Genomic DNA, 19,039 nt, shown 5'->3' on the forward strand with positions numbered 1-19,039 from the left:
GGTTTTGTTTAACAGAGGAGAATTTTTCAGTTCTCATTTTCTTGTGTCTTGCCCTGCTTGTATGGTGCCCTTTTCCTCCCACACTTAAGAGGGTCTCCTTAGGTATCATATACCCCAGCCAGATTTTCCCAGACCAAACTGGCCTCCTATCAGGAGGAAAGAGTCACCTGTGTCAGTTTTCCCTGAGGGTGAGACCCAGCAGGTTGAAAGGCTTTCCTGTGAAATCTCTGGACTCTGTTTTTCCTATCCTGCCCAGTGTGTGGAACTTGTCTGCCTGCAGGTCCCACCAGCATAAGATGATGCAGTACCTTTAACTTTGGCAGACTCTCCCTGCTGGGGGAATGGTGGAGACAGAGGAGAGGTTGTAGGCTGGTTTTAATGGCTTCAAATTACCAAGCCCTGGTATCTGAATTCCTTGAGGGAGGGATTCCACCTGAGTTGGGCTTCACCCCTCCCCTGGGGATGGCACAGGCTCCAGACAAGCCCCCAAAAGAGCTCACTTCTGCCTATGCCTGGGACAGTTGTAGCCTAAGAAGTCCTGCCACTGAATCCAGAGACAGTCAAGCCTTTGTAGAAACACAGCCACAAAAACCTCTGTTTCCTTTTTTTTTTTCTTTTTCTGCTGGCCCTGCCCCCTTGGCACCCAGGCAAAAATGAGCAACCTCTGCTTTGACCAGTTTCACCTGATCTGGGGGCCTATTTTTAGTAGTCAGAATTTGTTAATTAATTCCACAATTGGCATTTGGTTGGGCTCAGCCCCTGCTGCTGGTAAAGTTTCTTTCCTTTCCCCACTGGGAAGCAGCCTGTGGGGGAGGGGAATCGGCCGCCATGGCTTGGGGAACTCTCGGTTCTGGGGGGGCTCGCAGCTGGTCCAGCTGGTCCAGACTGGGGTACGCTGTGTGTTTGGTCACTGTCATGGCCCCAGGAGCTGTTCTGTACTGTTTCTGGTTACTTTGTAGTTGTTCTGGAGGATGAACTAAAATGCGCATATTGTTAAGCCGTCATCTTCGCCCAGAAGTCTCAACACCAATGATTCTTATATTTGTGTGCTTTGTTTTGTCTATCATTTCCCTGAGTTCCCATTCAACTTTTTCCATCTTTTTTGCCATTTGCTGTTTTGAGTCTTCTAAGTTAATTATCCTGCCCTCTATATCACTTATTCTTTCTTCTAATTCTTCAAATCTGGTGTTGTTTATTTTGGTCAACAAGGTCTTTAATCTCTGTGATTTCTTCTATTTTTCTATTTACTCATTCAAATTCCTCTTTGTGCTCTTCTATTGTCTTCTTGATCTCCTTTCTGTCATTTGCTATCCCACTTATTTTATTAAGTATAGTTGTATGAACATCTCTGATTAGTTGTTCCAACATCTGTGTCTCCTCTGGTGTTTTAATTTGGTCATTAGGCAAGGCTTTATCTGTCTGCATTGTGATATGCTTAGTGATCTTCTGCTGTCTTTGTCACACGTAAATATCTTGATTGATTTACTTTGGGAGTTTATTTTTTCCAGTAATCTAAGGCTTTGTGCTTGCAGGATGGTTGTACAGCAGGGAGTAGGGTATGGGGTGGAGCACTTAGTACAGTGATTTGTTTCAGGGCAGGTATGGGCACAGGTTGGGGATGTTATGCTGATGTTTGTGAATGTGGGAGCCCACCAGCCAGGGAGGATGTAGCTGTGTGGACACATCAGTCTGGGGACGTAACCCTGGTGTGTGCTGATCTAAAGCACAGGGCCCTTTGTGTGCATGTGTAGAGCTGTGGCAGCAGGTTGACATTATACCTGCGTGGACTGGGGGCAGATATGACTCAGTTGTGCAGGTTGGCACTTTCTCAGAGTTGTGAAGTGAGGCTGAGGGCTGTGTAAAGTGTGTACCCAGAGCTGAATGACATGATTGAGGACTATGAGCATGCCTGGGCCTGGGAGTAAATGGATATGCTGAACTCAGGGATGGCAGGGTGAGGCTGTGTGACACTATGCACGGGGGCAGGGGTGGCCTAGGTATGGAGGTCAGTGCCCATAACCTTTATGCACTGGCAACAGCCTGCAGGGAACAGGGAGGGGGAGATAGTGCTCAGGAGGTGTGCAGGAGAGGTAGGTTGGGCTGCACTTGGGGTGGAGGCATGGGGCAGGTGCGTGTACTGGGGCTGGTGGGGTGGGGGCACCTGGAGTGCGGGGAATGGGAAAGGGTGACAGGGTCCAGGTGCATGGGGTATGGGATGAGTCACCGGTCACGAGCTGTGCTGGTGATGGTAACGCGCCCAAGGAACATGGCCTGGCTTACTTCCTACTCCAGCGCTCCAGTCTGTGCACTCCTGTGGCCTCCACACCTCCGTGCCAGGCTAAGCATTCTGTCTCTCAGTTCCTCGGCCTCCACAACCAGCCCTGCTGCATGTGGTGCAGAAGGCTCTCCCAGGTCAGCTGCACTCCTGAATCACCACCTCAGTCATCCTCCTGTCCCCTCTCCAACCTTTCCCTGGAGCAGGGCTAGTCTTAGTCACTCTTCCTGGACCATCTTTAGCTATTAACTTTTGAAAGGACTGTAGTTATCACCATTTACATCAGGTTACATCTTCATCTTGGTATTGTATTTGCATTGTTACTGAAATTAAGGTTTTTGTTACATTGTGATGGAATGAATGCATTTTATATTTGGAAAGAACATGTATTTTGGGGGTCCAGAGGATGGAATGTGCTTGTTTGAAGCTGTTACGTACCCCCAGAAAAGCCATGCTCTTTTAATCTAATCTTGTGGCTGCAGACTTATTATGGGTGGGATCTTTTGATTAGGTTGTTCCCATGGAGATGTGTGTTAGTTAGATTCAGTTGTCAACTTGGCCAGGAGAGCATACCTAGTCTTGTTGCTGCGGACATAAGCCAATGGTACGTGAACCTCATTTGTTCCTAATTACATCTGCAGTCGGTTAGGAGGCGTGTCCGCTGCAATGAGTGACGTTTGACTTAATTGGCTGGTGCTTAAATGAGAGAACGCAATGTAGCACAGCCTAAGCAGCTCGGCATTCCTCATCTCAGCACTTGCAGCTCAGCCCAGGCCTTTGGAGATGGAAAAAGAAATCACCCCGGGGAAAGTTGTTGGAACCCAAGGGCCTGGAGGCAAGACCAGCAGAGACCATCCTGTGCCTTCCATGTAAGAAAGAGCCTCAGTGGAAAGTTAGCTGCCTTTCCTCTGAAGAACTAACAAAATAAATCCCCTTTTATTAAAAGCCAGTCCGTCTCTGGTATGTTGCATTCCGGCAGCTAGCAAACTAGAACAAGATGTGATCCCACCCATTCAAGATGGGTTTTAATCTGCTTACTGGAGTCCTTTAAGAGAGGAACATTTTGGAGAGAACACAGATGTTTAGAGATGCAGACAGAAACACCTCCAGGAGATACTAAGTTAAGAAATGAAATCCAGAGTTTGCCCCAGAGAAGGTAAAAAAGGACCCACAGATGCTTAGAGAGAGAAAGAGTTTGAGTCAGAAGCTGGAAGCAATGAACTGAGAGCAGGGAACAGCAGATGCCAGCCATGTGCCTTCCTAGCTGATGGAGGTGTTCCAGATGCCAGCTGCCTTTCCTCCAAGAAAGTATCCTCCTGTTTCTGCCTTAATTTGGACAATTTCATGGCCTCAGCATTGTAACTTAATAAATCCCCTTTATAAAAGCCAATCCTTTTCTGGTATTTTGCATTCTGGCAGCTTTAGCAAACCGAAACACTATTAGGTAGAGCATTTTTGTTACTCGCACAAAAAATGCTCTATCTAGCTCCTTTTATCTACCTTGTCAACAGATGAGAGGAACACATGGAATAAAAATAAATAATAGGGGGAACAAATGTTAAAATAGATTTAGTTTGAAATGCTAGTGATCAATGAAAGGGATCAGTAAGGGGTATGGCTTGTAAAATTTATTTTTTCTGTTTGTTTTATTTTTCTGTTGTCTTTTTATTTTTTTTTTCTGAATTGATGCTAAGGTTCTGGGAAATGATCATGATGATGAATATGCAACTATGTGATGATATTGTGAATTGCTGAGTGTATGTGTTGGGAATGTTTGTTTTTTGTAATTTTTTTTAATTAATAAAAAATTCAAAAAAAATAAAAATAAAAAATAAATGCTCTATCTAATAGTGTATCAGTTTGCTAAAGCTTTTTCTACTATTAAACAACAAAATTTGTGGCCTTGCTAACATTAGAAGAGTATCCTCTTTATATCACAAAACTTTATGAGCTGGCCTCCTCTTCTGGTTCAATCAGTGATATATGAAAAGGGAAAAGGATTTTGGAAAATCCTCTTTTATTATAAAAACTCCACTTGCAAGGCACTGACTTATACATGATGCTATTTTGTTTTTAGAAACTGACTATCATCTAGCTTTTTCTTTTTGCATCCATACTAATTGAAATGAAGCCCAGCAGGATGGACACCAACGCCAAACTAGAGCAAAGATTGCAGTCTGAGAAAATTGAAAAAGTCACAATAGTAGTTATCAACATATTATTCAGTTACAATAATCTTAGGAAAAAGAGCTAAATCTCCTTCCTTTGTATTCCTTCAGCCATTTCCCATCCACACATTCACCAAAGTTCATCTTTAAGAAATACTAGGGAAAAATATCTATTAAGGGAGTAGAGAGAATGATGTCCACCCCTAAAACTTTATAATAATTTCTGTCTCTTCTTATTATTCTATTTTCTAATTTTTATGCAACCTTTTGGAAGTTAAAGAATGTATCTAATCTTTGCTACAATAGTACCTAGCGTAGTTTACTTGCTAAGTCAAATAGTGTTGAATAACTGCAAATATGAGCACTTTTCTTAGTACATAGTTTCTTCCATTTATATTTAATGATATGAGGGCAGGGGAAGTGACTTCTTAGCAGCCAATACCAGATTCCTTTTACAGGGAGAGCCTGCTTATTTGAGCAAAGCTTTGCGATAAAAGGGCACCTAGGCTGGGGAAGGGTGCTACTCCACATATCAAAGGGAAGAGGAAGTACCTGAATTACATTTAAACTTGTTAACCTTATGCTTTAGATGCTTTGGCCGCTCAAGCAAATACCATGCAATGGGGCTGCTTAAGCAACAGGAATTTAATGGCTCACAGTTGTGGGGTTAGGAAAATGTCCAAATCAAGCATCTTCAAGACGATACTTTCTCCCAGAAGACCTCAGTATTCTGGCGCTGGCTGCCAGTGACCCTTGGTCCTGGACTCCTCTGTCACATGGCAATGCAGATGGCAGCCACTCCTGGCCTCTCCTTTCTCTTCGGGATTCCACTGATGTTCAGCTTCTGGCTGCTCCCTCTGTGGCGTTCTCTGTGTGTCTGAATTTCATTCTGCTTGTAAAGATCTCCAGTAATAGGATTAAGACCAACCTGATTGGGTTGGGCCACACCTTAACTGAAGTCACCTCATCAAAAGGCTCTACTTACAATGTGTTCACACCCACAGGAATGGATTAAGTTCAAGAACATGTTTTTTCAGGATACATATACAGTTCCAAACTACCACACCCCAGGTCCGAAATTAATTTGATGAGTTATTTGTCCTCTAAGATGGTGTTTAATTTTAAATAGTACATAGGTCTAGCAGGTTCCCTTTCATGTTTTTTGTCTGTAGGAAAGATTTAGGAAAATCAAGAAACTCCAAAATTCCTTGTTTAGGAAAATTGAAGTATCAAAAACAAACAAAAGTATTTGATTGGAAGCAAAATAACACCAATTAACTAACATATAGAAGGACCAGATGAATCAGAAGAAAGGAAAATACAATGAAATAAAAGTCAAGAAATGAAATAAAAATATTTAAAAATCTAAGTGGAGATCTAAGTAAATGGCATGACAAGGAGAGGGAAGATAGGGGATGTATTAGTTTCTCCAGGGAAACAGAATCTACAAGAAACTGAAAATTGCCATTCAGGGTAATTTAATCTTCTCTACCTCTACATTGTTCACAACCATATAGCAGTAAGAGGTCACAGTTAGGGCTAGAGGTCAGTGCAGCAGAATAGGAAGTAACCATTATTATGCTGTGATTTTGAAAAGATCTCTGCCCAAAATCAAATTCTTTCACTGATCACCTCAGTGACCCAAATTCCCACCATTAGAAAATGTTTGCTTTGAGTTAAGGTATTATTGTCATACAAATTTTTCTTTAAAAATTGATCTCTGTGGAAGACCTAAGATAAACCAGAGCTGTGGAATTCGTTTATTAACCTGAGCTCAGCAGGCCACAAAGAAAGAAAGAAGGAGTAGGACAGCTGAGTTTCTGTTTGCGGAGGGCCCCATGAATCTGCTTTCTCCCAGCCTCTCGGTCAGAAGCCTCATTTAGCTATGCACATTAACATTTACACACTCTTCTCATTTAATGTCCCATACTTTTACTGATGAATATTTCCCTTTAATTTTAATAATAGTTATAGACAGTTATAGTTAATAACCACATAGTTATCATCACTCTTCCTACACAGATAAGCAGAGAATTCTTAATTTGCAAACAAGCAAAGGATTCATAGAAATTTCAGCATCCCACTGCCAGCAAATTCTGAAAAACAATGGAGCTTTTAGAGAATCTGTGGCTCAAAAGTGAAAAAAAAAGAGAAGATGCCCAAGGTTAAGACGGGTTTAGGACCAGTCTGGCCATAATAGTTTATCTATGTAGAGGCCGCTCCCTCCCTCCCCTCATCCCCATGTCTCTTCCCTGTATTGCCTGGAATTCCACCACATAGAGTTTATTTTGATAAATAAAATTCAATGCATCTGGGAGAGAAGTCAAGCATATTCTCGCAGACTAATGGAAGTGTGGCAAAAAAACGTAGGGGCCAAATTTGGGGCAATTAAAACATCAAAAGGAATAATGACTGCAATTGATTATAAATTTTAAAAAGAAATCTATAGTGATACTCAAATAGAAAGAGAGAAGCTAATTTGCTACCATCAAAAGTGACTGCTACACTAACTTCTTACTCTGAAATTGGTAATTAAAGCATCACACTGCCTTTTGAAGAGTAACGTAGTTCATTTCCAGTTGATGAGGGAAAGCTCTTTTTTTATAAACAAATGCTGGCTAATAAATGTGGAAGAAATGATACAACTAGAAAATTCACCATTCTGCCATCTCCAATGAAATAATTCAGGTGAGGGTCATCAAAAATGCTAACATTCAGAAAAGGCTGTTTGGGGTAGGATATTTATGTGGTGACAGAGTACCACCCCATAGATTGCTTTAATTACAAAGGGGGAAATGTACCTTTTACCAAGAGCAATCTGGTAGTCACCACCTTAACTAAGATTAAGCTCAGCATCACTAACACCGGGACAACTTGGTATTATATGCCTCCTAATATGATGCAATCTGAAGTACACATGATCATCTTTGATGCTTTTTTTTGCCAAAAATGTTTAATTTGAATCTAATCAAGCCTTTGGATTTTTCTTCCCCTTTACAGAAAATAAGGAGTATAAAGAAACAACGGCATCAGGAGAAAACAATCAGATAAACCCAAAATGGGGAGCATTCTCCAATTTGTTGGCCTGATTCCTTCATAAATGTCAATGTCATGGGGCACCTTCCAACATGAACAGTTAGAATGGAAATAGTCCAAATACCTCTAAAGAGTGAGATAGAAAGATCAAAGATGATGGTGGAGTTATACAGAGAAGATAGGCTTTAACAAATGAATCATTAAATTGATATTTCTTTTAGTCTCCAGTATCTTAGAGCAGCTAGAAGTAAAAACCTAAAATTGTGGAATTGTCACCCATGTCAAACTCTGAAATATGTTCTACAACTACTTGTGGTGCTGTGCTTTGAAATTTATTGCTTTTTTGTATATATGTTATTTTTCACAAAAAAGTAAGAAAAAAGTCAATTGTGATGATAAAAAAAAATATTTAAGCCCTCTGGTGTTCTATTTTCTGGAGCAGCTAGAAGGAAAAAACCTGCGAGGATTGTACGGTAGCCCATGACAAACTCTGGGATGTGTCCTGTAACTAATTGTTGAAGAGTGCTTTGAAAACTATTGCTTTTTTATTTCTTTGCTTTGTATATATGTTATACTATACCATTAAAAGGTTGAAAGAAAAAAAAAGAAAGAAAGAAAATTTGAGGTGTGTTTTGGTTTCCTAGACCACTAAAAATAGATACCATGAAATGGTTTGACTTTTAACAATGGGAATTTATTAGCTTACAGTTTGAGACTGTCAGAATGTCCAAATCAAGACATCTTCAAGATTATGCTTACTTCCCAAAGACCCAAAGACTTGCTACCAGCGATCCTCCATTCCTCTGCCACTTGGGAAGGCACATAGTGAAGTCTGCTAGTGTCTCTCTTCTCTTCTGGATTTCCTTGATTCAGCTTCTTGCCTCCATGGCGCTCTCTCTCCCTCCCTCCCTCCCTCCCTTTCTCTCTCTCTCTGTCAAAATTCCATTCATAAAGTACTCCATGATAGGATTAAGGCTTATCTTGAATGAGGTGGGTCATACCTTAACCGAAGTACCCTCCTCAAAAGGTCCTACTTCTATTGGGTCCGCACCCACAGGAATGAAATAAATTTGAGAACATGGTGTACAAACAGCTTCAAATCATCACAAGGTATAATTGGGGAACTTTGAACATGGACTGGATGTTACATGATATTTTGGAATTATTACTAACTTTCTTAGGAGCATTAATGATAATGTGATTATTTAAGTGAATGTCCTTATTTTTAGGAGATGATTGAAGTATTGGGGGAAAGTGTCATGATGTCGGCAATGTATTTCCAAATTTATCCAGAAATATCTATACAAATATAAATATATATATATTTCTTACACATACATACAGAGAGATAAAATATATATAGCAAACTTATTTTCAGTTATTGACTACAAAGGGGAAGATAAGGGTTAATACTGTACAATGCCTTCAACTTTTCTGTCAATTTTATAATAAAAAGATGGGGAAAATACTCCTGAGAGGATTCAAGTCTATCAGTTAATTCAGATATTCGTCTCTTTTTTCAGTCAGATTACTTTGTTCTTAACAATAGCTAAGAACACTGGCAGTAACCCCCACCAGAATTCCTTTCCTTCAGAGTCTTAGATTGCACCCTATTTTTATACAGTGTGTTTGTCAATCTTTCTCAACCACATAGCAGCCAGTTCAGTACCAAAGAAAGAGATGCTGTCAGCACCAAGATAAGAGAAAATCAAATTTGGAGTGGGGGAGTAGCTGTGGTGTTGGTGGTAGAGAATTAGATTGAGAAATTAAGATAAAAATTAGGACTGGCCTGTGATATCTACTGAGATAACTCAGTAAGAAATGCCCAAGCTGTTACATAAAGCACCTCCAGCTGTAGGGAAATAATCCTAAACTGGGCAATTTGTCCATTGCCCTTAAATTGATTCCCTATCTAGGACTACCACCAACTTCTACCTATTTCATCTGCCCCACTACTTCCTAACATTTGGCTCCTATTTCACGGTGTTTTTCATCTTAGACTCATTCAAATCTCTACCCCTTCAGTTGTTGCTTAATATATACCGAATGTTTAATTATTTTGAATTTAAATGTTTGGATACAGGTGTCAGTAGCACATTATTGTGAGTTTAATTAACAGTGTTGAATTGGGAATGAATGTGGTAGAAAGGGGTAATTTAGAGTCATGTACGTCACCAGAAGGAAAGTTAGAGGTGAAAACGGGAATATATAACAGTGAATCTTCTGGTGGATGATGACTGTGATTAACAGTACAAATTTCTTTTGTGAACTAGAATTAATGTACGACAATATTATAAAGAGTTTGTAATAGAGGGGTATTTGGAAGAAAACACCTATTGCAACTATGGACTATAATAACAGTAATATTATAACAATGATTCATGAACCGTAACAAATATACCACATCAATACTAGGGGTCAATAATGGGGGCAATAAAAGGTATGGAATATTTTGGGTTTCCTTTTTGGGGGAGGGAGGTACCTGGGTCTCCTGCATGGGAGGCAAGCATTCTACCACTGAACCACCCATGCACCCTTGGGTATCCTTTTATAGTCTTACTTTATCTTACTATTAGTGAATAATAAAAATGTTCTAAAATTTATTGTGGTGCTCGCTTCGGTAGCACATATACTAAAATTGGAGTACAGAGAAGATTAGCATGCATCCCTGTGCAAGGATGACACACAAATTTGTGAAGTGTTCCATATTTTAAAAAAAGGAAATAAAATTTATTGTGGTGATGAATGCACAGCTATGTGATGAGCCATTGATGATATACTTTGATTGGATTGTATGGTGTGTAAATATATAATCAATAAAATAACATTAACAAACAAACAATAAACTACCCCTTGCTCCCAGGGCTGGAATTGATGATATGCCTTCAGCTTTTCCAGTTCCAAACCTCTTCAATTCTAATTTACTTCTGTTCCATCCACTATTCATGTTGAGTAGGATTTAATTACATTGGCCAGAGGTCAGTACCAGCACTCTTACTAGCTTGTGGCTTCCTTTGAAGGTCTGAGACTTTACAAATGCCTTCCATTTAGTGGATACCATGAGTGTGTTGTAAGTACACTCACATAAATTGTCTCATTTAATATTATCTCATTTAACCCTTTGAAGAAAATATTATTTCTGTAGCTAGTAAGTGGCAAAAGCTGACTCTGCTGATTCGAAGTCCACTCTCCATCCTTTTTCAACAATCCAGCATAGACATACATTATCAACTAACAAATACCTTAAAAAATCATTATATTTTCTCTGTACATTTCATCTCTAGCCAAGAAGGTGTTTCTCCACCTCTCCATATTAATTGACGATGTGGCAGCTGGCTCACAGCTTTCCTCCTTACTCCAACTCCTATCTTCATCAGGGATAAATTCAGTGTCCATGTAGACAACTCTGGGTTCACAGTTCCCTGACCCTCTCACTCTCAGAGGGCATCCCCTCTACTTCTGCCCCTTAGTTCCCTGGACTTTGTTATCACGGAGGACTATTCTGCCTCTGACATCTTACATTCAAATGCCCCATGCTTACCACAACCTCTGATCCTTCTAGCTCTTTTATCCCACTTCTATTTCAATCTTTGGCCCATGATTGCTCAATTTTCTCCCAATCCATCACATTCTTTACTTCTTTAGCTAGTCTTCATGATCCATAACTTCAAACACTCTCCTCAATACTCTTGACTTCCTTGTCCTCTAGGCCTCCTGTCCCCTCCTCCAACCCTGGGCCAAACTGACAGTTGGTCTTTGTTCCTAATCTCAATCTACTCAGACCTGCTGGAGAACATTATCCAGCTAGATAGATTAAAGCTACTTCAGTGCTTTGGTGCCCAATTCAAACTGGCCCTAATCAGTTCTTTACCAACAGCTATTTAAAATTTCATCACTTTCCTCAGGGCCCTTAACTGTCTCTGCAGATAACCTTGCTTTCTAATCAGTAGGGAGAAACAGAAGAAATTCCCTCAACAAATTGATGCCCTACCTATAATCTTATCTGGTTTCTTACCCTCTGGTGAGTGAGAGAGCTGCCTCCTCAGTCTAGTGTTATTCCCTCCTTTTGTGTACCAGAGCCCATCCACTTTTGCCTACAAGAGTTCATCCTACCCATCAATTTTCCTTTCTCTTGCATCTTCAAATGCTCCTATTCTGTTGCATTTTCACTATGAACATGTTCAAATCTCTAAATGAAAAATAATCCATGTTCTCGAATGGGAAGTCTTGTTATTGCAAAGAGGTCAGTTCTCTCCCAACATACGATTTTATTGTAAATTTTTTGGAATTTGTCCCTGGAATCTGACAAAATAAATCTAGTTCATCTGGAAGAATAATTGGGAGGAAATAACCAAGATTACTTTGAAAATATTTGAAAACTAAAGTTTTTTGTTTAGAAAATTCTGGTTTTTTATTTTAATTATTTTTCCATTGACTTACTTGTACTTTGCTTTATTTATTGAGGTTTTTAGTTGTGTTCATGGAAGACTTTGTAAGACTTAGTACAAGTCTTAAGAGAGCTGAGGAGGAGGCTGTTCTCCCAGCCTGCTGCCATTTCACCACCACTCACAGTAAATCCTGAGGACCTAGAGAGCCCTCCTCAGAGAACTGCAGTGCCCCGAGGATAAGCATTCTCATGGAAGTTGACGATAGAAAAGGACAAGGTATAATATTGAGCCTGGGGAGATTTGGAGGACAGAAATGTTCCACTGCCTTTTCTTGCTTCAATTTAATAAATGGCACAACCCTGTAACTTCCTCCTCAGGGTTTCCAGGTCTTTCTCTGTCTTGGCTAAAATAAAGAACTTCTCAATAAGAGTACAGTCTTAAGAGGGATCCTGCAGGGCCTGGCAGTCTCTCATCCTTTTCTTTCTCAAGGCACTTCAGCACCTGGGGCACAGGCTGAGCAAAGTTTCATTGTCTTATCCTCAAGGTTCCCTTTTATTCCTCTCCTGAAAGGTCTATTCCAGGGGCATGTCAGTCAGATTATTGCTCCAAGTAACAGAAACCCAAATCAACTAAAGTAAAAAAAACAGAATTTAGGCTAATGTTAACTGAAATGTTCTAGGAATAGATATGAATTTGAGCCTGGCTACATCAAGGAGCACAAACATTGTCATCAGGATTCGTTCTTTTGATCTGTTGGCTCTGCTTATCTTCAGATGGGTTCCATTCTTGGGCTGGCTTCTTCCTCATAGTGATAAGGAGGCAACAAGGAACTACAGAAGTTCTCCTTTGATTTCAGCAACCACATTGAAAAGAGTCTCTCTTTCCAACAGTTTAGACAAGATTCAGAATTTAGACTTGTTAACTCTATCTTTCCAATTACCTGTCTTTGACTCCCTTTTCTCATGTGCCAATCCAATCTGACAGGAACCATAAACAAATATCCAAAATCGAACCAGCTCCTTAGCCATCTACAGGGTCCAAACCATCATCTCTAGACTGGATTATTATGTTAATCTCCTAAAAAGAGTAGGGCTCTTGCCCCTTTATAATCTATTCTGTACAAGCAGACAGCAATCCTGCTAGAATTTAGGGCAAATTATAACACTCTATTGCTCAAAACTGTCCAATGGTTTCTCTTCTCAGAGTAAAAATAAAAATTCTTGCAATATACTATAAACCTGCATGATCATACCTCCTGTTACCTTCCCCTACTCTTCCTTCCCTCACTCATTCTGCTTCAACTGACTACCTGACTCAGCTCATACTCCATACATGTTTCTGCTTCAGCCTCCCTGTACTTGCATTCTCTTGCTTGTTCCCCCAAATATTCTTTTCTGGATATTTGAGGGAACAAGGGATGGGTTCAGTCCCTTACCTACCTTTGCTCAAATGTCACTTTCTCAGTTAGGCTTCCTATATGTATTTTCTCCACCATCCTCCAGCACTCTTTACCCCCTCTACCCTGTTTTATTTTGCCCCATAGCATTTATCACCTTGTAACATCTTAGGTGAATTTACTTATTCCTATTGGTTGTTTGCCTCCCTCAGTTTGAATGTAAGCTCCACTATGGCAAGGATTTTGTCTTTTTTTTTTTTTTTTAAGTGATTTATCCCCAGCACCTAGTATTGCCAGACATATGGTGGATGTTCAATAAATATCTGTTGAATGAATAAATGAATCCATTGAACTAATTACCACAGCTAAACAAATGTAATGTTCTAACTGGCCAGGCCTAAGCAAATGCTATGTCGGACATCGGGGTGGGATCAATTCCACTTGAACTGTATGGTCTAAGAATGAGAGAAGTGATCCCACAAGAAAATTCAGAGTGCTATTTCTCGAAGGGAACTAGAGGCCAGCCAGGCAAAATTATAGTTATCCATCCCAAAAGGTGTGACCAGGGAAATACAGGGAAGTCATTTGTGAAGAATTCAATATAAGGAATTTAGCCTTTTCAAACTCCCAGGTTGGGACTGGTGGGAGAGAGAGCAAATTCACTGTGAATGACTCATGGTGACTTCTAGTATCTAATTACCTCCTCATTTTCCAAATCACACACCTGTGGTGCATGTGTGTTGGGGAGGAGAGAGGAATATATTCCATCATCTTAACACACTAATCAGAAGTGTCCACTAGTTCAGCCTCCCCACAGACAAGTAAAACTTTTTGAGGGTTCTCAGGCATGTACATAACCGCATATCCTGTTTCCCAGGGAAAGTGGCCACTGCTGAAAGGTACAATGGATACATTTCACAAAGTCCCTCAGGAGGGTCCATATGTACCTCAGTGTTTAAAATCTTATGGAAATAGAGGAGAAAGGAAATGATGGCAGAAAGAATCCCAAAGGAAGCAGAAACAGCACTAAAGGGTAGAATCAAACCTTAAAAACAAGGGACAAGACCATCAAAAAGGAGGGATAGGCAGCAATGTCAAGCCCTGTGTTAGGGAGGGTTAATCTTGAGACTAGGGAGATTAATTTGATAATTAGATAATCATTTGTGGCCTTGGAGAAATAATTCACTAACATGGGGCAGGAACCATAGTGCCCTGGATTGTGAACATTTAAGAATGAGTGGTAATGAGGAAGTGGAAGTAGGGCACAAAAATGGCAAGTAAATAAATGTCTTAGATCATGATGATGAATATGCAACTATGTGATAATATTTTGAATTACTGATTATATATGTAGAACGGAATGATCAAAATAGGAATGTTTGCATTTGTTACGTGTTTTTTGGTATTTAAAAAATGAAATGAAAATAGAATAAAATAGAATAAATGGCTCATTCAGGCCCAAACTGAGTTCGTGAAGAGCACAGGCTGATGCTTCTGTGAGACTGATGAACATGTCAGGCACAGAAGCAGACATAGATTTATTGGGACTTACAATAAACAGGAGAGGTTCTCCAGTGGCAGCTGTTCCAAAGGTTTACTGCTCCATCCTCCAAGGTATAGAAGTCAGGGATGGGAGGTTGTAATACGTGATTTTAGAGCAAAGACATTCCATATAAGGATATCAGGTCTCTAGTATAATCATTAAAGGGGCCTAAAACCTGATGTTTTACTAAGATTAGTGTTTAAGACTAAGATACAGTTAATGCTGTTTTTACATCTGTGGTTACATTCTTCCCTCTCTGGGGAGGTTGTTTACTTTCTTGTACTTGTCCTTTGTCCTTGGCTAAAGCAGGTTTGTTATGGGCCATTTAGGGGAGGGCATGGGCCCTGGGCTGCCACATTAAGCCTGGCTCAATCCAGGGCACTATGACGGGAAGTTTCAGGGATGTAGGACTTGTGCAGTGACACAGGGGGCTGCACTTTAGAAGAGACTTGGGCTTGGATCAATGCTCTGCTGCTGCTGTTTTTGAAATTCTTAATAATTTGTGAACAAGGGCTCCACACTTTCAATTTGCATTAGGACCCACAAATTTATAAGTCCTGTAAGGAACTGTGTAGTACCCAAAATATTTCATTCATGGATCATTTATTTATGCATTAAGCAAAAATTACATGAATTGTCTATTATAAACAGGCACTGTAGTTGTCTCTGGAGACATAATGATGAAAAGGTAGAAAATGAGACAGATGCATGATGAAAAAAAAATGTTTCAAGAAAAGTTTGACTGGGCGGGCCATGGTGGCTCAGCAGACAGAGTTCTCGTCTGCCATGAGGAAGACCTGGGTTCGATTCCCGGTGCCTGCCCATGCTAAAAAAAAGTGACTGAGCACCAATGCTGTCAGGATCAGCAGCATGTTAACACAGTCTAAGCAAAGTGCTAACCGGAAAGTGACCTTTCTATTGGGTGCACAGGTAGTTTAGTGGTTAGAATGCCTTCCTTTCATGTGGGAGACCCGGGTTCGATTTCTGTGCACCCAAAAAAAAAAAAAAAAAGGTTTGCCATGTGATTGTGAAAACCTTGTGGCTGATGCTTCCTTTATCTAGGGTATGGAAAAATAAGTAAACAATAAGGACAAAAACATAAAGAAATAATAGGGGGGTGGATAAGGGGTAAAAAAAATTGGGTAGATTGCAATATTAGTGGTCAAAATGAGAAGGAGGGTTAAGAGTTATGGGGGTATGGGTTTTTTCCTTTTTCTTTTTCTGGTGTGATGCAAATGTTTTAAAAATGATCATGGTGATGCATACAGAACTATGTGATGATATTATAAGCCACTGATTGGATACTTTGGATGGACTGCATGTACATGAATATATCTCAATAAAAGTATTTTAAAAAGAAAAAGAAAACGTTGTCACCTTCATGAATCTTAAAATGTAAATACAGGTGTGACATGACATTCCACCTCAGCTCCTTGGTAGGGGCTATATAACCGTGGCCAAGTTACTCAACTTCACTAAGTCCTAATTTACTCATCTAAACTTCTCAATATAGTACAAAGTACATGGTAAGCATTCAATGATATTAGTGGCTATGATTAATTTCCAGCACCACGCATTGCTGGCACAGAGAGGTCAACAAACAAGGTTTGTTAAATGAGGGAAAAAGGAAATTTCTTATCAATCTGGATGTTTGATATAGTTTTGTATAGATGAAATAAATATGGCTATGCAGTCACATTCATATATACTTAAGGCTTTGATTAGGCTTAGAAGAAAATGTAAAAGAATATACATATACTTGATTGTTCATTGTGGTCAAATCTGTGTAATAGGATTTGAGGAAGAGATTTTTGTTTTGGTTTGGGTTTTTAAAAATATATATATTCCTTACTTAAAAAAAAAGCTATTGAGAAAGCCTAGTTTATTTGTAATTCCTCTCTTCTAAGGATTACTTTCTCCCTGCCCCACATCAAACTACCTGCATTCAATTTTCATTGTCTTTCAGACCTGACTCAGTTATAATTTGCTATGGGGTCTTGGAAAAGTCAACTCTCTGCTCTGCATAATAACTTCCTTATTCACAAAATGAGACACACAACCTAGAAAGTGCCTCTTAAATGGTGGACCTTGGCACACTGGTATCCTGAATGTTGAGGATAAATTGTTCCCTTCTGCAATGGGGCACTGGAGAGGAGTCTGGGGCAGCCAGAGCCTCCTGTGCCAACACCTCTGGCCATGAGCAGCCTTGTTTAGGGGTCTACAAGGTAACTTGCACAAAGAGCAGTCTGAGGTGTATGCTGAGCAAGCAGCAAGCATGGTGAACAATAACCAGCACTTGCGATTTTGCTGCCTCTGCCTGGTCAAGGAGATGCTGCCACATCTGCACAGCACCCCACTGCCCATTATGGACCAGAGACTCGGGAGTTATTACAAGAATTTGAGATTCAAATGCCTTGAGATCATGGCACACAGCTCCAGGATGGTCTGTCAGGGGGTGAGAGAGGAGTCTGGGCAGAGCCAGGTTCTTGGCAGGCTCAGCTCCAGGCAATGGCACTTAATATTTGCCCTAACACATAGTAGTTGTTTCTATCCCTCTGCAGCTGATGTACACTTTAAGTGACACCCAGGCTAGCTGCTGACAATACATGCCTGTTCTGAAAGCTAGAGTTTCAATGTAGAAGTCTTGATATAAAAATGTACTATCGGGTTTGAAATCCATTTGCATTATTATAAGAAATTGCAACATTACATTTGTCAATAAAAGAAAAGAAAGAATTGTTAGATTCCTTAAATTTAATTACAATACTAAATTTTGAATGGTTGTATAAAATGGTTTTAAATATTTTATCACCTACTTATGTGATCAGAGTCCCTCACTGATAATGACTATTCAGAATATGAAGAGTTCGTCATTAAAAAGTCTGGATCAGAAATTGCATAAAGCCATTTCGGTCATAAAACCTCATATCAAAATATTATATTCACATGAACAAGTTCAAATTGACCATTAAAAAAAGTGAAAATTTTTTATTGAAAGTTTTATGCAAATTCAATATTTAATATCTTCCCTAATACTTTATATTTCATATTTCATCATAATTATATAATTTAAAGAAAATGTTATGATTTTTTTCCAACCATCATTTAGATGCCTCCAAATCTCTTCCAGTTTACCTTAGGGAGCCATACAAAATTATCATTTTCTGTATGTGCCATGATATGAAAGAAATTGGGAATCCTGACGTAAATTATTTTTTTCACCATTAAAAAACATTTTATTGAGGTATAGTATAATTAAAATTAAGTGTATTGATCTCAAGTATTAACTCAATGCATTATTATAAAGATATATAAGTATACACCATTGTAACTTTCACCTAGATCAAGATTAAGAACAAATCCAGCATCTCAGAGGACACCCTCGTTCCCTTCTCAGTCAATACTGTCCCCACTAAGATAATCACTATTTTAACTTCTATCAACACTGCTTAGTTTTTTTGTCTCCCGACATATATGTATTTCTATATCTATACATACACACACACAGATGCAGATATGTAATATGTATATCATAGGGAATTTTGTTCACAACCTTTTGTTGTTGTTGTTTCTTTCTTTTTTTGGGGGGGGGGGGGTGCATGGGCCAGGAATCAAACCCAAGTCTCTTGCATGGCAGGCAAGAATTCTAGCACTGAACTATCCATGCACCCTTCATTGCTTAGGCTTTTTTTGTAGTTTTTTCTTCCTTTTTTTAATTTATTTATCTTTTTATGTATTATACATACGAACTTACAAACACAAACAATCTTACCATATGATCATTCCATTCTACATATGTAAGTAGTAACTCACAATATCATCACGTAGTTGTATATTCATCATCATGATCATTTCCTAAAACATTTGCATCAATTCAGAAAAAGAAAACAGAAAAAATTTATACATACATTACCCCTTACCCCTCCCTTTCATTGATCGCTAGCATTTCAAGCTACTAAATTTATTTTATTTTTTAAAATTTATTTTGTTTATTAAATGTACCAAGATACACAAATATTTTTACCATATGATCATTCCATTCTACACATGTAATCAGTAATTCACAATATCATCACATAGTTGTATATTCATCGTCATGATCATTTCTTAGAACATTTGCATTAATTCCAAAAAAGAAAATAGAAAAAAATTCATACATACCATACCTCTTAACCCTCCCTTTCATTGATCACTAGCATTTCAATCTACTAAATTTCTTTTAACATTTGTTCC

General features: G+C 39.2%; 1 non-coding gene across 1 annotated transcript; it reads left to right on the forward strand.

Moving 5' to 3' along the window:
- The first annotated feature begins 10,087 nt into the window (after window positions 1–10,087).
- LOC143678483 (U6 spliceosomal RNA) lies at window positions 10,088–10,192 on the forward strand. The gene has a single exon (XR_013173289.1). It is a non-coding gene; the product is annotated as a U6 spliceosomal RNA (small nuclear RNA).
- The last annotated feature ends 8,847 nt before the right edge of the window (window positions 10,193–19,039 follow it).

This window comes from Tamandua tetradactyla, chromosome 3 (genome assembly GCF_023851605.1).
Source record: "Tamandua tetradactyla isolate mTamTet1 chromosome 3, mTamTet1.pri, whole genome shotgun sequence".
NCBI lineage: Eukaryota > Metazoa > Chordata > Mammalia > Pilosa > Myrmecophagidae > Tamandua > Tamandua tetradactyla.